This window comes from Galleria mellonella, unplaced genomic scaffold, assembly GCF_026898425.1.
Source record: "Galleria mellonella isolate WM207_F2 unplaced genomic scaffold, CSIRO_AGI_GalMel_v1 utg184, whole genome shotgun sequence".
Lineage (NCBI taxonomy): Eukaryota > Metazoa > Arthropoda > Insecta > Lepidoptera > Pyralidae > Galleria > Galleria mellonella.
In genome coordinates, this window is record NW_026442025.1 from 3924194 (window position 1) to 3941279 (window position 17086).

The following is a 17086-nucleotide window of genomic DNA, read 5'->3' on the forward strand; positions in this document are numbered from 1 at the left end:
GGATCGTATATTTACAAAACAAGTAGTTAATTTGTAAATTAACATTTAAATAGAGTATATCGCTACAAACTAATGGATTAAAACAGCGTATAATACTACTTTTAAAAGAGTACGCTTTTCAGATCGAATATTTGTAAATAATTATAGTTATTATGTATATATTTTTTTTAATGGGTGACAATGGAATGGTAACCCCACCCGCGCTATCGGTATACATCGGCGGGGCACTAGCGAAGGATGATAGGTGAGGATGAAGCAGGTCAGTTAGCCCATCGTGACGAATTCAACGAGAATTGTTCACGATGGTTTCCGGGGGGAACCACGTGGAGGTTGACCTAATAGGGCATATTGCTAGCAATGTCGAACTCCATTGCTAACAATCCCTTTCCCCCCTTATTATGTACATTAATATCATATAGATAGAGTGTCTTGTTACAGATATAGGTAAAAACAGTCGAATTTAATGGAGAATATAAGATTGCTTCTGCCTACCCCAATGGGAAATAGGCGTGACATTTTTTATTAATCTATATTATCTAACTAATATAATAAGTTTTTAACAAAACAATGCCGGGGGGAAAGGGATTATTAGTAACGGAGACTAAGAATCCTATTGCTAGCAATATACCCAACCAGGTCGACCTCCTCCCGGTTCTCCCTGGAAACTATCATGTTTAATTCCTGATGAGTTCATCATGATAGGCTAACTGGCCTGTTTTCATTCTCATCTATCACCCTTCACTGGTGCTCCGCCAGCGTATCCCATTAGCGCAGGCGGGGTTACCATACCATTTTCATCCAGTAAAAAAAAACAAAACAATGCCTTTGCATGAAAGATATTTAAGAACATTGATTTATGGGGTCTTAATAAGTGGAATTTATTGTCAAATTATTATTGACTTTTAAGTAAAAAAATATTTTTTAAAAAAGAAAGTCTGCCTATCTTTTTGTCTGTCTATCTATCTGACTTTCTGTCTGTTTGTTTTGGTATCACACAAAATTTTGTGCACCAAGTTAGATGCGGTTTTTACAATTGTTTTCCTAAAGGTCTAACTTAAACACTGGTCTATGTCTTATTTTAATGCGCCATCTCTTATTGAACCATTTTATTGGTTTTCCTCTTTCGGAAATTCATGCATACGAAGCGGTGGGGAAAAACTAGTGTAGGTATATATAAAAATTGTTCAAAAAGAAAAAAAAAAATTTTTTTACTCCATTTAAATAATGCTTTTACTTTAGACTTTAGAAGTTTTTTTTTTTATAGATGACAATGGCATGGTAACCCCGTCTGCACTAACGATATACGCTGGCGGAGCACCAGTGAGGGATGATAGGTGAGGATGAAAAAGCAAGTCAGTTAGTCCATCGTGATTTTAGCACGATGCTTTCTAAAGGGGACCGCGTGGAGGTCGACCCGAGTATACCCTATATTGCAAGAATGGGACTGGTAGTCCACTTTCCTAACAGTCCCTTCTTCCCAGATTTTAAAGGTTAATTAATATTTGTAAGCATATAAGATATATAAAATACACGTACCTACGTTGACAATATGGTATCCTTTTTACGTTTAATTAACTCCCTTAGGTTTAATATAGTGTGGATGAGATGTGATAGGAAATTTATGTTGTCGGCCAACCGCTTGCATTGTGTTATATTAAACAGTGTACAATATTTGGAGGGATATACTCGTATTTACAAAATAAAGCGTTAATTTAATATGAAATTGTCTTAATTTATCTCACAGTAGCTTTCACGACATGACTTCGTTTTCGTGGCCTGGATATGTTTATTGATTACAGAAAAATGTAGCTTATATCCTACTCCATCCTATATAGTACACGTGTACCAAACTTCATAGCAATTGGTGAAGCCGTCACGGGTCTATTAGGTAACAAATAAACAAACTCACTGTCATACTCATAATAATAAATTACACTTATATGGATAAACAGATTGAAATAAAATCTGGTACATAGGTAACTTATACTTTAATGCATAGGACAAAAAATATTTTGTAATTTTCAAAAACAGTGCAATGAATTTTAAACTTAGAAAGTAAAGAAAGTAGTTAAAAAACTTAGAAAGTAAAACTCTTTTGAGTCTATGTGTATTCGATAAACAAACATGGATGAATTTGATAGAAAGATAAAGTTGTTCTCAGATTGTGTACAGAGTTCTTTATAATATAACTACCACCTATATGTATATATATTATTAAATGTAATTTAATAAATGGTAACTCCTCAGGAATGGCAACGCATGGGGGGTATCATGGGCGAAATAGTATACTCTGTTATGTCCATGCTACTGCTCATGTCTATAGGCGACGGTTACCACTTTCCATCAGGTGGACCGTCAGCTTGTTTGCCATTCTAAGTTGTATAAAAAAAATCAATACCTTTAATATACATTACATATATAAAGGTATTGATTACCATTTATTAAATTTTTATATGACAATAGGAATTCGTATAGACAAAACCGCGGAATAAGTTAGTTAATAAATCTGTTAGGAATATCCTAATCTAGTTGGAGACCATTTTTAACACTCTCACACCTAGTTTCATTAGTGAAAGATCCAAGAATAGATCGGCCCGACACTTTCCTAACCCCTTGCAAACTTAAAATCAAACACCTACCATAGTGAATAAGCAAAGCCGTCAACTAATGGGTGTTAACTTAACTAGGCTTAATCTTACTTAAGTTTATTCAAAATTACCAAGTAAATCCTTTGAGGGGTTATAATTACTTGTGAGCGTGTAAGTTGGTTTATGCCGCTCGCATTTCAGGTAAAGAAATAAAATTTTATTATAATTTATTTATTTATTCAATAAAATAACAATGTAACAATTTTTTTTTATAATACTCGTATTTTATTTGATATTGTAATAATTACTATTGTATAATTGTAACAATTTAAATTTAATATAAATTAATATAGAACAAAAATTGTGTGGATCCTGGATTTATTAAAGAATTTATTTATTTTTATCAATATTATGACAGTATAATAGATATATTTATTTATTTATTTATTTATTCATTAGTACAAATATGTGTACATGGCGGACTTAATGCTAAAAGCATTTTCTCCCAGTCAACCATAGGGAAGTGTCAGAATACTCGAATGCGGTACTACTAATTATTGATATACATACGTACTAAAATTACATATATAAACGAATAAATATATATAAATAACAAATATACTTACACATATATGATATATACTATATTATACACGAAATTGAGAATAATATAAAGTACTTACTGCTCGGATAAAAATAAAAAGTGTGCGTTAACGCTTTTTTTGAAAGACGGTTTAGTCGGTAGTCTCTTAATGGCATCAGGAAGCGATATAGATATAAGATATAGTATAGATATTTGTAAATATATATATATATATATATATATATATATATATATATATATATATATATATATATTTATTTCGATATATTTACTCATTCCGAATAAATAAATAAAAATAATATATTAAATATAGTATGAATATAATAAAAACGAATAATAAACTATACAGAATGAAGCATAATAAAATTATCTGTAGTACGTTGGCAGACAGTGGTCTAAATAAAGAATTACGGGCAGAAGCCGTCAATATAACCGTATTCATAATAAACAGAATTGGTACGAGTCGAGTAAATAATATGAACATATAAAACACCATATGAACTTTGGTATAAAAAGGAAATGTTTGACAAGACCAAATATATAATATTTGGTCAGAAGGTATCAGTTCACATTCCGTGACAAAAACGATTAAAATGGGATAAAAAATCAATTATTGAAATATTTGCAGGCTGTGGAGAACAGACAAAAGGTTAATAGAATTTATTTTATCAACACACAAACAGTATATACATATGAAAAAGACATCTTTAATACCAAATATTCAAGAGATCAATATGAATTAACATATCAAATGATTATTAGAAATATTTTAAAAGTATACCACCTTATAGTTTCCTTTAACTTTTAATATGAAGAATGAAATTATTTCATTGTATAAATAATTTCGCGGGACCCTGGTGACTTTTACACGGAACCCTTATGTTCCGCGGAAGCCACTTTAGGAATCGCTTGATTAAACCATTAAGGCGCTAAAGGTAAGAAATAAACAAACTCACTCTCACATTTGTAATATTAAAGAGGACAGCAACCCACAATTCAGATTAAGTGGTAATATATTATATATGTGAAAGTTTGTGAAAATGTATGAAGGCTGTTTATTATTCAATTTAACAAACATTGTTTTTCACTTAAACGGGTTAAGCCTTTTAGGATTTTAATGAAATTTATTATAAAAATTGACTACATGCTAAATTTAGCTATCATATTTTTAGCTATAATATTTTATTCGCGTAGGCTATTTATAGATTGAACCTAGAATATGTGTAATATTACACAAATATTTATATATCTGCCCTTTATACGCTTTCTGTTTTTACCCAATGGTTAGCTGGTAGAGAATGCCATATGGCATTAAGCTCGCCATTTGTACAAAATTTTATTATGCAATCAAGAATAAATAAAAATAAAAATAAAATAAACATTTTGTATATACGTAGGAATCTTCAACTGTTTCTTAAAAACAGCGTTCTCGATAATATTAATACTAGGTACTAAACTAATAAACTTGCTATTCCGAAGTATCGTTCAGAAAAAGTTAATAGATCTTTTATGGGAAGAGACATTAAATGTTATAATAAGATACCGAAGGATATTTTGTATCTGCCTTTTAATAAGTTTAAAACTGTTATTAAAACTTTTATTGAACAAAGCCTATTACACACTAAACGATTACTTGAAGAACAAATGTGCTTGGTGTTAGCAGATCTCGCACGGCCTTTTAACGACCACGTACTTTTTGAAAGAGTAACTGTTAAGTTTCTTGCGGGCTCTTCTCAACAGATAACAAACTTCGGAACCGTGCAGTAGATAAAAAAATACGATTTAAAAATACTTGTAAATAAGTCTATTTGAATGAAGATGATTTGAATTTATATATATATATATATATATATATATACAGCGGTTACCCCTGGAAACTATCATGGTTAATTCCTGATGGATTCATCATGATGGGCTAACTGGCCTGTTTTCATTCTCAGCTATCACCCTTCACTGGTGCTCCGCCAGCGTAGCCGCCAGGTTGTTAGCTCAGGCGGGGTTACCATGCCATTTTCACCCATAATTAAAACCCAACAAATGTTTTATTTTTATGTCATGACTGTGAATAGTTACCGTACCGAACAGACATGTTTTCTTGTATTGTAATATTGGATGCCCGAAATACTTAATAAAATGTTGTTTACAAGTGTTCCTTTATTTTCTCCCAGAGCTAAATAGTAGGTATGTCTATGTGTATGTATATATGTGGCAAAATATATAAAGCAGTGTTTTCGTTAATAACAATTTAGCAACGAAACAGCAGTTTGTATCTCCCCATGTTGTTTACTAGTTTCCAACTCAGTTCACGAGATTCCAGATGATTGTTACGAAATACAGTATACCTAGTCAATCATCTGTCATATGCTAAAGATAAGAATAAAAAAGCAATCGCTCCTAAATGGCGCGTGAACAAAATAAATCGTATTGTATAATCTCTCTTTACTAAATTAAACATACACTAAAAAAATTCTTCAATCGTTAGCATCTATCTGTCTATTTAGCTGGGCATAGATCTCTTTTTATTGCACCACTTGTAACAATCCTGAGGATTTACCATGAAATACATTCCAAAATTTCGGAACAGTACAAAACACAAATTGTTATTAAATATATATTAAAAATATTAAAATATGCTGAAGCAGGCCAGTTAGCCCATCGTGATGATTTCAACAAGAATTGTTCACTATAGTTTTATAAGAACCACGTGGAGCTCGACCTAATAGGGCACATTGCTAGCAATGGGGCTGTCAAACTCAATTGTTAACAATCCCTTTCCTCCCCCCCCACCCCCCCATCACGATGGGTTAACTGAGCTGCCTTTTTATTTTCACCTATCATCTCTCACTGACCCCCCCTCCAGTGTATACCGTTAGTGCAGGTGCAGGTTTTTTTTTACAACACAGGGGGCAAACGAGCATGCGGCTCACCTGACGGTAAGTGACTACCGCCGCCCATGATCACCCACAACACCAGCGGCATTGCAGGTGTGCTGCCGGCCTTTTAAGTGCAGGTAAATAAATATACGAATAAATACAGTTTTAGAATTCAAAAACCATGTGTCCGTACTATTAATACATATAACATGTGATTTGAAATACACAATTTAATTATAAAAATGAATTCCGATTTCTTTATACTATATTTCCGAAAAAGACGATTACGGTATTTTGAATATTTTAAAAGTAACCGCAATACCGAGAAAGTTCCCGTTCAATCTCACGTCACGGTCTCGTTCCCTAATCCTTTCTTTGATATCATGATCCATTAAATATAAAACAAGTTTCGAAAAACATTGAAGGAAATACAAAATTTTAATATATTTTAAAAGAGCGAAGAAATATTTTTGGAAATCGTGGAAAACCAATTGAAACTTTATGTATTTTATTTTTTATGAACTGTATAGATTAATCTATTTATTTCTAATAACGGGTTAGTAGTTAGAGGCATACTGTATCAGTTAACATTCCAGATTTCGCCGAGCATTCTGGAATCCAACGTAGCAGAGGGCGAGCCATCCACAGTTACTCAGAATAATTACGTTTTTTTTTTAATAGGTAATAATGGAATGCTTTTGTTCTACACTGTCTTTCTTCCCCATCAGTAGTCGGTTCTTTGAACTATGTGACCAGCCCATTGCGATAGACGTCCTGCGTCATCTTTTACGGCCTGTGATCGGTCTTCCTCCGAATTGGGAACCGGTAGACAGCAGAGGTCGCCAGTTCGGGAGCCGACCACATACTCATTTGTTGCAGTATCCGGCCGTAGTACCTTCCTAATGCTCCTCAAATATTGCGTCTAAACTGCGCCCACAATGTACCCTCTTGTATAGGCATTCCGTCACCCCTATCCAATAGCGAGGATGGGATGCCTTAAATACTGTACCCCAAACCATAAAAAAAAGCCCATTGCGACTTCAGTTTATCAATTTTTCAGCAATCTTACAGGCTATGTCGGTCACTTTGGTTCTTTTGCGGAAATCCTCATTTCGGAGTCGTTCACGCAAAGAAACTCCATCCATCAAACCCTCTCCATAGCTCGCTAAGTAATACATATATTAAATATAATACTAACTAACTATAAAATTCTAACTATTATATATGAAAATGAGTTTGTTTATTTGTTACATCATTACATCTTAACGAGTCAACGAATCGTCATGAAATTAGATATACACGAACTATTAGGATTAAAGAAGGATTATTATTATTATTATAGCTTTTTATCCACTTCAGTGGTCCCCAAGGATAAAAGCCTCCTCCATCTTTTTCCACTTCTCCTTATCTATAGCAATATTTGTCCAGTTTTTTCCTGCTGTCTTTATTATGTCATCTGCCCATCTCTTTCTTTGCCTTCCAACATTTCTTTTTACTGCTGGACCTCGCCATTTTGTTGTTTGGAGAGTCAACCTTTTATCTTTGTACCTCACTATATGACCTGCCCATCTCCACTTAGAGAAGGATATAAGGTTATTATTTGTCCCGTTCAGTCAACATATCTCGGACGAAGTCGAGGGTAAAAATTAATAGCTGTATAAACACCATAATATTTCATTTCTACAGTACGACATTTACATAATCCTACCTTATATTCAAAACAAAGGGTCATGATGGATGACGTTTGAAGATCACATTTAGCATCCGGTATCGGATACACGGGCGGACAAAGAGACCTAACACCTGTGGCCCGCAGACAATGGTCAGTTTAACCAATTAGGAATTTAAGATGTAATTCTCAGTTACTGAATGGATTAAAGACTACACGTACCTTAGTTGTTTTATATACAAGTGTAATACATCACAGGTTAAGTTTGTTAGTATTAATCATGATGATGCCGGTGGTGATGATAGAGATTAAAGTGATTGTTAGAGGCTGAGATACGATCTTAAGAAATAATATAATAATAATGTAACATTTTTCCTAATGTAAAATGCTTTTTTTTATACCACTGAGATGGCAAACAAGCATACGGCCCAACTAATGGTAAGCGGTTACCGTAGCCTATGAACGCCTGCAATACCAGAGGTATTAAGTGCGCGTAGCCGACCGTGAAGAAACCTCTTTACCCCCCTTTTGAAGAACCCCATGCTGTAGTCTCTTGGGAAAACCTCGGCAGGGAGCTCATTCCATAATATTATAAATATAATAATAAAACATTTTTCTATCTTTAGTTTATACTAGATGTATCCCGTGGTTTTACGCGCGTTATTCTGTATACAAAATATTATTTACATCATAATTATCGTGACAATTAAGGTTAAAGTTAAATAAATTATATAATAATAAAATCTTATGTTATAAATTTAATTATAAAATTTTATTAATAAATATCGAGTTATTATTTCATTCTTCGTGGCATAAAATGGCCATCCCTTCCTTTTCTGTGGGTGTCGTAAGAGATGACTAAGGAAGCTTATGGTGGAGGGATAGGCAGCAGCGTTCCTCTTTAAACATCTGTAAAAACCTAACTGCGGTTATCAACCCGCCTGCCAAGTGTGGCAACTACTGGCAAAACTCCCTTTATGCGGAAGGCTTATGTTCAGCAGTGGACAGTTAAAGGCTGATAAAATAATATAATTAAAAAAAATCTTTCAACAAACTCAATGAATAAAGTGAATACTAGGCATACATAAATGCTTAGTTACATTTTTTTTTTTAATAAATATGTTTTTAACTTTAACTATGTCAGTTTACTTGTACCACACTTCACCAATAAATTACAGATTTATATTTTCTTTTCTTTATATCACTTATTATGTATCTATATAGATAAATATATATTGCATGTATACCATATATGTTTTATACTTTCTATATAAATCGAGTCTCAAAAACAGGTAAACTTTTTGATAGGCAATTGTCAAATTGGCTAACTTGTTTTTTATCAGTGTTCTATATGATTGATATATCTATATTCAATTATTTAATAAAAAAAAAAAACTAGACTTTACGTATTAAATAAATGCAAAAATTATAAAGCTATATAAATATGCAAGTTATAAAGGAAACATTCATTACTATTTTTCACGCAAAATTGTATGAAAAAGTTGACCCGTTTTTCTTGAAGCATTTGTATGGATACACTCTATTTATATACTCTAAGGAGTCTACCCCTTATATTTGTCTTATTATTGTTTGTTATTTAATTTCATTGTTGCGCATAGCATTCTTTGTACAGGCTCCTACGGAAGATCAGGTAAGGACTCCCTACACATGCTGAGTAAGAGCCTTTTTAATGACTAGAATTTGTTTAATTGTTAGTTGCTGTAATGTCTATGTATGTCATTAAATAAATTATATTTCTTTCTTTCTCTCTTTTCTGTAAACTTCTTCATTTAACAGTGTATTTCCATTTTGTGATTTAACCACTACAATTGAAATAAACTAGTAACAAAGAATGTGGGAAACTTCTTAAAACGTCCCTCAAATTAAATAATCCGGGAAATTACAATTTGTATCTCGAACTTTTTCAATTAATGTATTTCACAATGGCTAATTGTCTTTTAGTTGAAAAATTTCTCTTTTCTATTGTTAAAGCTTTTGAAGTACAATTTATATGAAAACTTGACAAACATTTATATTCGTGGGTATGTCCGTTTGTAAAGATAATGGAAACACTGGAATCATGTCGTATGAGAAGTTTAAATATATTGGTATTACAGTATATAATCCTGTATGTATGTGTATTTATATTTGTATGTTTTGATAATATATATTTGTTCCATATGATCCCGGCATAGAATAGACCACCCCTTCCTTTCCCGTGGGTGTCGTAAGAGGCGACTAAGGAAGGGCGAGGGATGGGCAGCGACGTCTCTCTCTAAACATCTCCAAAACCTAACTGTCATTACCAATCTCCTGCTAAGCGTAGCATTTACTGGCAAAACTCCCTAAGATTATGTTCAACAGTGGACAGTTAAAGATGATGATGATGATCATTAGCAATATACATGTAACGGCATCATGTAACTATTGCTCTAAACTGGATGCAGCTTTTACAGTTTTATTTCTGATGTGCTAACTTAAAAAATGGTGTATCTTTTATCTCGATATGTTATCTAGAAGTGGTTTCATTGAATTTTCTACTGTTGAAATGCAAGTGCAGGAAGTAACGAGCAAAAAAGTTAGTATTCAATAAAAAAATTGTTACCCCTCACAGAAACTAACACCTCAGTATTTTTAGGTCGTCTGGAAGAGATTGCTTAGCGATAAGGCCGCCTTTTGTATCACTTCTCATTAATATTTACTGTATTTGTTATTTTTCTTTTAACTTGGTGCAATAAAGTGTATATTATAAATAATAAATAAACATTTTGCTTGCTCTATATCTTGTTAAATGATCATTATTTGTGGTAATCAACTAAGGTTGTTATAAACTCAATTATTTTCAATCTAATGTGGCTCATATATCTACAAAACATTTAGATTTTCCTGTCGTTTTTTTTTATGCAACTTAGAATGGCAAACAAGCTGATAGCCCACCTGGTGGAAAGTGGTAACCGTCGCCTATAGACATTAATAGTACCATAGACATAACAGAGAATACTGTTTCACCCATGGTACCTCCCATGCGTTGTCATTCCCGAAGACTTGGGTGTTATTCCTCTGTAACCTGTGAATTTACGACTTTTGTACAAAGTCTCGCTCTGATCTGTCTGCCTAATTAAGATCGAAGTCATTGTTTTTATAAAAAAAATTGTACTTATGGTTGGAAAATTATTTTAATCACATTCCATTCTCTTATCTCCTATTTAACTGAATACCGTTAAAAACTGGATACGATCCAAGTCTTCGCTGCTTACATATTTTATTACTGCCATTTGACAGAGACATTAGAATCGCTATAATTGTCTTATTATACCTATATACATCCTGAGTTAATGTTGGGGGCTGAGTTACTATGTTAGGAAAGGATAATAATGATATGTTGTTTTTTTTTCTATCCTTATTCTATACTAGTTGTATTTCATAGCTTTAGTTACATAAATCAGTATTTATTTATTTATTTAACACTCCATTACCACCACCAATATTACAGGACTTACTGCAGAATTGTTAATAAGTACAGTATAGTAAATGAACATGTTTGTAAATAAGAGAGGACTAGATCATTATTAGTGATTAAGTATTAACATAGTCTTTAAGTACACTTACTAACAAAAATGGATCCAAATTATCTAAAATAAATAATTACACAAAGCCTGGAAGATTGCGGCCCTAAATCGGTCTAATGAGAATCGAACCCGCGACCTTATTTATGCAAGGCAACTATATATTAATCTATAGTCTAGACTTAAAAAAAAAAAGTTACTTAATGCTTAAAAAAAAATTTTTAACTTGAAACTTTAAAATAAAAAAAATATTTATCAGTCCTGTGATAAAACAGGAATTCTGACCGACGTTAATATTAATATTTTAATAGAATTTATAATTTAGTATTTTTAAAAACAATATTATTATTGTTTTAAATTTCAACAAAAATTCATAATAATACATCTCCCCTCTTAAGGAGAGGAGATGACAAACTATTATTATTAAAATTTGCTATTTTAAGCTGTTTACAACAATAGGAATCTTATTAATGTAATAAAGTTGTAACTTGACAATGTATGTACATACCTACATGTAGTGATCATTATATCAGACGTTAACATAAGAGATATTAAGGAAAAATTTATATAATATACGTTTTAACAAGAACAGTAGATTCCAAAGCAATAATTATTATAAATTATTGTTTGTCTGTCTATCTATATGTTTGTTTCAGTATCACATATATATTATAATACTAAATTAGATGCGATTTCAATATTTTTTTTTTATTGTTAGAGGAACAAATGAGTAGACGGTCCACCTGATGGTAAGCGGCTACTGTCGCTCATGATTACCTGCAATACGAGAGGAGTCGCTTGTGCGTTGCAGGTTTTTAACTATAAGCCGTTAAGATGCCAATATGTAATAACAAATTTACTTTCACATTTATCTACCGACTTTAAAAAGAAGAAAGTTCTCAATTCGGTTGTATTTTTTTTATATTTGTTACCTCATAACTCCGTCAGTTCTAAACCGATTTGAATTTGGAAAATTCTTTTTTAATCTGAAAAGATATACTTACAGATTGGTGCAATAGAAATTTTATCGAAATCGATATAGTAGTTTAGTTATTATATTCAAATGACTGCTTTTGCTATTACCGAAATTAGTTTTTTTTTTGGGACAATCTTTAATTATACTCGTATTACATTAGGCTCCGAGCAGCAATCTAATAATTTGCCTGAAGATATTTCATTTAGAAGTAAAACACGTGTTGTAAAACGTGCACAAATAAAATGGTAGTCGGAGATTGATGGCTAATAAGGTTATGATACTTGTAATAGAAATAGCAATGGTCATTCATGGTCATATATATATTCAATTCAATTCAATTTATTCATAACAATATTACATTGTGTCGAATATGATAGGAGTTTTACATATAAACAATGTCAGATACAAGCAATGAATTAATAATAATAACAATTTCAGTCAAAAAAAACACAAGCAACTACATACAACTCACAATTAATATATCTCTAAAATTCATTTATTTTATAAATACAGTTTTCCAACAGAAAGGCATGCAGTTTGATTTTTAATATTTTCCAATTTTGGATAGTTTTCAGATATATATACATATGGTTCTATATGAATAATATATATATATATATATATATATATATATATATATATATATATATATATATATATAATTCTAATCAAGTAAACAGTGATATGAACTTCTGCAAGATAACACCTATTTTAGTCAATTTTACCAGAGGGAGACTTTGTACAAAAGTCGTTTGCTTGAGTTTCAATCGTGAAGTAGTTGTATTTGCATGGCTGTGTTTCGGTTTGAAGGGTGGGATATGGCATGAATTTACTGGGTACAGAGGAATAACCTAACTCCTTAGGAATGGCAATGCATGGGGGGTATCATGGGCGAAACAGTATACTCTGTTATGTCCATAGTACTTCTCATGTCTATAGGCCACGGTTACTACTTTCTAACAGGTGGGTCGTCAACTTGATAGCCATTCTAAGTTGCATAAAAAAATACTTTGAAATATATTACATCAATAAAATAAAGTAAGGAACATATATATGTAAGAACAATGCCCATATGCCGCAGTATATTTATAGAATGGCCCCTCGAAATATTTCACTAAATAGATAAGCTTAATCCACACACTTTATTACTTAAGCCTTATGAATCCTTACTAATTTATAAAGTTAAGTAAAGGTTGCGGATCCAATCCTCACACAATACAAATATATTTATGAGTATGTTTGTTTGTTTTGATGTTAAGTTTTTTTTTTTGTATCTATCCACTAGCAATCCAACCCGGCAGCGTGGATAGATAGAATTTTTGAAAAATGATATATAGCCTATAATATTAGCTGATAATGTAGCTTTCTATATGTGAAAAAAATATTAAATCGATTGAGTAGTTTTTGAGTTTGCATTTTGTAAATAAACAATAAAATTTTTCCTCCTTATAGTATTCGTATAAATATAACATATATAAATATAAATATACATTGAATATCTATTGATTTAATCAGGCTGTATGTTTCCTAAAATAAATAAATAAATAGGTATTTATAAAAAAAAAGTATTATAATTTTTCCATTAATTGATTGGTGACAAGTATATATGTAATAATTGTTTTTTAGCAGAGGGAGACTTTGTACAAGTCGATTGCTTGGGTACCGCTGTCCCATTCGTGTATCAACCGTGAAGCAGTTGTGTTTGCATGGCTGTGTTTCGGTTTGAAGAGTGAGATATGGCGTGAATTTACTGAGTACAGAGGAATAACACCCGAGTCCTCAGGAATGGCAACGCATGGCGGGTATCATGGGCGAAACAGTATACTCTGTTATGCCCATGGTACCGCTCATGTCTATAGGCGACGGTTACCACTTTCCATCAGGTGGGCCGTCAGCTTGTTTACCATTCTAAGATGTATAAAAAAAACTTATCATCATCATCATCATCATTACAACTATTAACTGTCCAATGTTGAATATAGACCTCCCCTATAAAGAGGGATTTGCCAGTACTCGTCACGCTTAGCAGATGGGTTGGCAACCGCAGCTAAGCTTTCGATAATGATTTAAGAAGAACCCATCCTTCGACCAATAAATTCCCTTAGTCGCCTCTTACGATACCCATGAGGAAGGAAGGAGAATTCATCCTTGAGTTACAAATAGTAATCTAAATTACCTTTATACAGAAGGTAAAAACAATTCTACGTACAATATAATACAAAAAAACCGTTCATGCTCACTTTTTTACTTTATCCGAGCAGTAAATACTTTATATTATTCTAAATTTCGTGTATAATATAGTATATGTCATATACCAGAGGGAGACTTTGTACAAAAGTCAATTGCTTGGGTCTGTCCCATTCGTGTTTCAACCGTGAAGTAGTTGTGTTTGCATGGCTGTGTTTCGGTTTGAAGGGTGGGATATTACGTGAATTTACTGGGTACAGAGGAATAACACCTGTGTCCTCAGGAATGACAACGCATGGGGGTATCGAAACAGTATACTCTGTTATGTCCATGGTACTGCTCATGTATATAGGCGACGGTTACCACTTTCCATCAGGTGGGCCGTCAGCTTGTTTGCCATTCTAAGTTGTATAAAAAAAATGTAAGTATATTTCATATTTATATATGTTTATTCGTTTATATATGTAATTTTAGTATGTATATATATCAATAATTAGTAGTACCGCATTCGAGTATTCTGACACTTCCCTATGGTTGATTGGGAGAGAATGCTTTCAGCATTAAGTCCGCCATGTACACATATATGTACTAATGAATAAATATATATAATAAATACATACCTATTAAATAAGTTAATATTTATAGTTAAAAGACGAGATATCCATATTGCCATAAATTATGGGATTATTCCATAGATCGCCATACTATGGCATTTGTTCTATATTTAGTAGTGGAGGGATAAGGGCTGATACAGATGGTAGTGATAAAGAACAAACTGCAACTGTAAATATTATACAAAGAAAAAGTATTTTATATCTTGAGAGTAAGTTTATTTTTGATTTAAGATATTTTTAACCAACTTTTTTTTATACCACTGAGGTAGCAGACAAGCATACGGCCCACCTGATGGTAAGCGGTTACCGTAGCCTATGAACGCCTGCAATATCATAGGATATAATACTTCAAACAAGGAGACGGTTTTATGTTCGATTGTATATATAGACGAGAATACATATATATATTTATGTACAGTATGTCCGTCGATTTCTCCGTTTCAATTGTGAACGGATTTTAATCTTTGTCAAATTCTAAATGAAAGAAATTTATTATTTCGTCTTTGCTTTTGTATGTTACAGAATAAATACAGTAATTCTGAACCGATTTTTATGAATATTTCTTTTATTTACTCCTGTATTAGTCCTTTTTTTTAATCAATTTCACGATTGAAATTATTAATTAATTATTAAAATTAATAATAGATTTTTTCAACGAAGAAAAATTTTGAATTGACATTTATTCTTACAATAATTATTTATTTTAAAATAAAACATTAAAATATATTTTTCTGTGAGTTAATATAATATTTAAATGGTTACTGTCAACCTATACTTACTTAGAAGGCTAGTTGCAATGAATAGCGAAATTAATTTAATATTTATTAATGTTTTACTAATTTTTATAGATGATTTTTGTAGTAAAATATATAAAAAATATATAGAATATGTCACTACTTCCTAAACGACTACGTTAGTTTGACTGGAAGGGAGTTATTTTATAGATAAGTTCATTTACTTACTTGTATATCTTTTATTATAATCTTTGCCGTACTTTAAAGTACAGTAAGGATTATTCATATCATTTTATGCTTTTCTTTGTAGAAAACAATAAAATAGTATTTATTTATTATTATGTATTTATTTATTTATTATGTATTTATTTATTCATTATGTATTTATTTATTTATTAACGTCGTCGAGTTTTCCTTTAAGTTTAAACTTAAAAATTGATCGATTTTGTACATAAGTTAGTTTACGCACTTTATCACTAATTATAGTTAATATTTACTGTATTTTAAATTACAATTAAGAATAATTATTTATTAATTTTGTTTTATACATTTTTTTTTCTTTTAAAGGAAATTGTACAAGAGAACAATTTATTTAATAATTTCATAAAGTTTACCTTTAAGTTAAAACTTAAAAGTACAATTTAACAATTTAATTTCTACGTTAAATATACAAAAACATATACTTAAACTTATCATAAACATCATCACAGTTTTCTTGTTATTAACAACTATTATAATAATGTTAAAGAATACATACCGAAGTGAAGTAATTCCAGAGCGAAACTTTCTGTGAGCGCTCGTAGCACAACTCCGCGCAGCACGTCTACGCCGTAGCAGGCGCGCGTTCAGTTTGGTTTGGTGGCGGGCCCGCTACGGTTTTATCTACGGGATATGGCGGTGACGTCACTTGGAACGAGATCAAGAGACGTGGGATGAGCCGTTGTTTATGGTGGTCAGTTGCGTACACTTGCGTGGAAAAGGAAATATTTTTTGTTGTCATAAATTAAAATTTTACATTTTCTTTTTTTTTATACAACTTAGAATGGCAAACAAGCTGACGGCCCACTCATGGAAAGTGGTAACCGTCGCCTATAGACATGAACAGTACCATGGACATAACAGAGTATACTGTTTCGTCCACGATACCCTCCATGCGTTGCCATTCCTGAGGACTCAGGTGTTATTCCTCTGTACCCTGTAAATTCACGCCATATCCCGCCCTTCAAACCGAAACACAGCCATGCAAACACAACTACTTCGCGGTTGAAACACGAA

The 17086-nt window shown here is 31.9% G+C and overlaps 1 protein-coding gene across 1 annotated transcript in view; it reads right to left on the reverse strand.

Annotated features, from left to right (window-relative positions):
* Positions 1-16677, reverse strand: part of LOC113519324 (FMRFamide-related peptides-like) — a 45694-nt gene extending 29017 nt beyond the window's left edge. The window contains exon 1 of the mRNA XM_052893953.1: positions 16569-16677. The gene's annotated coding sequence lies outside the window, so the exon portion shown is untranslated. The remainder of the gene's footprint in view (positions 1-16568) is intronic.
* Between the last annotated feature and the right edge of the window lie 409 nt (positions 16678-17086).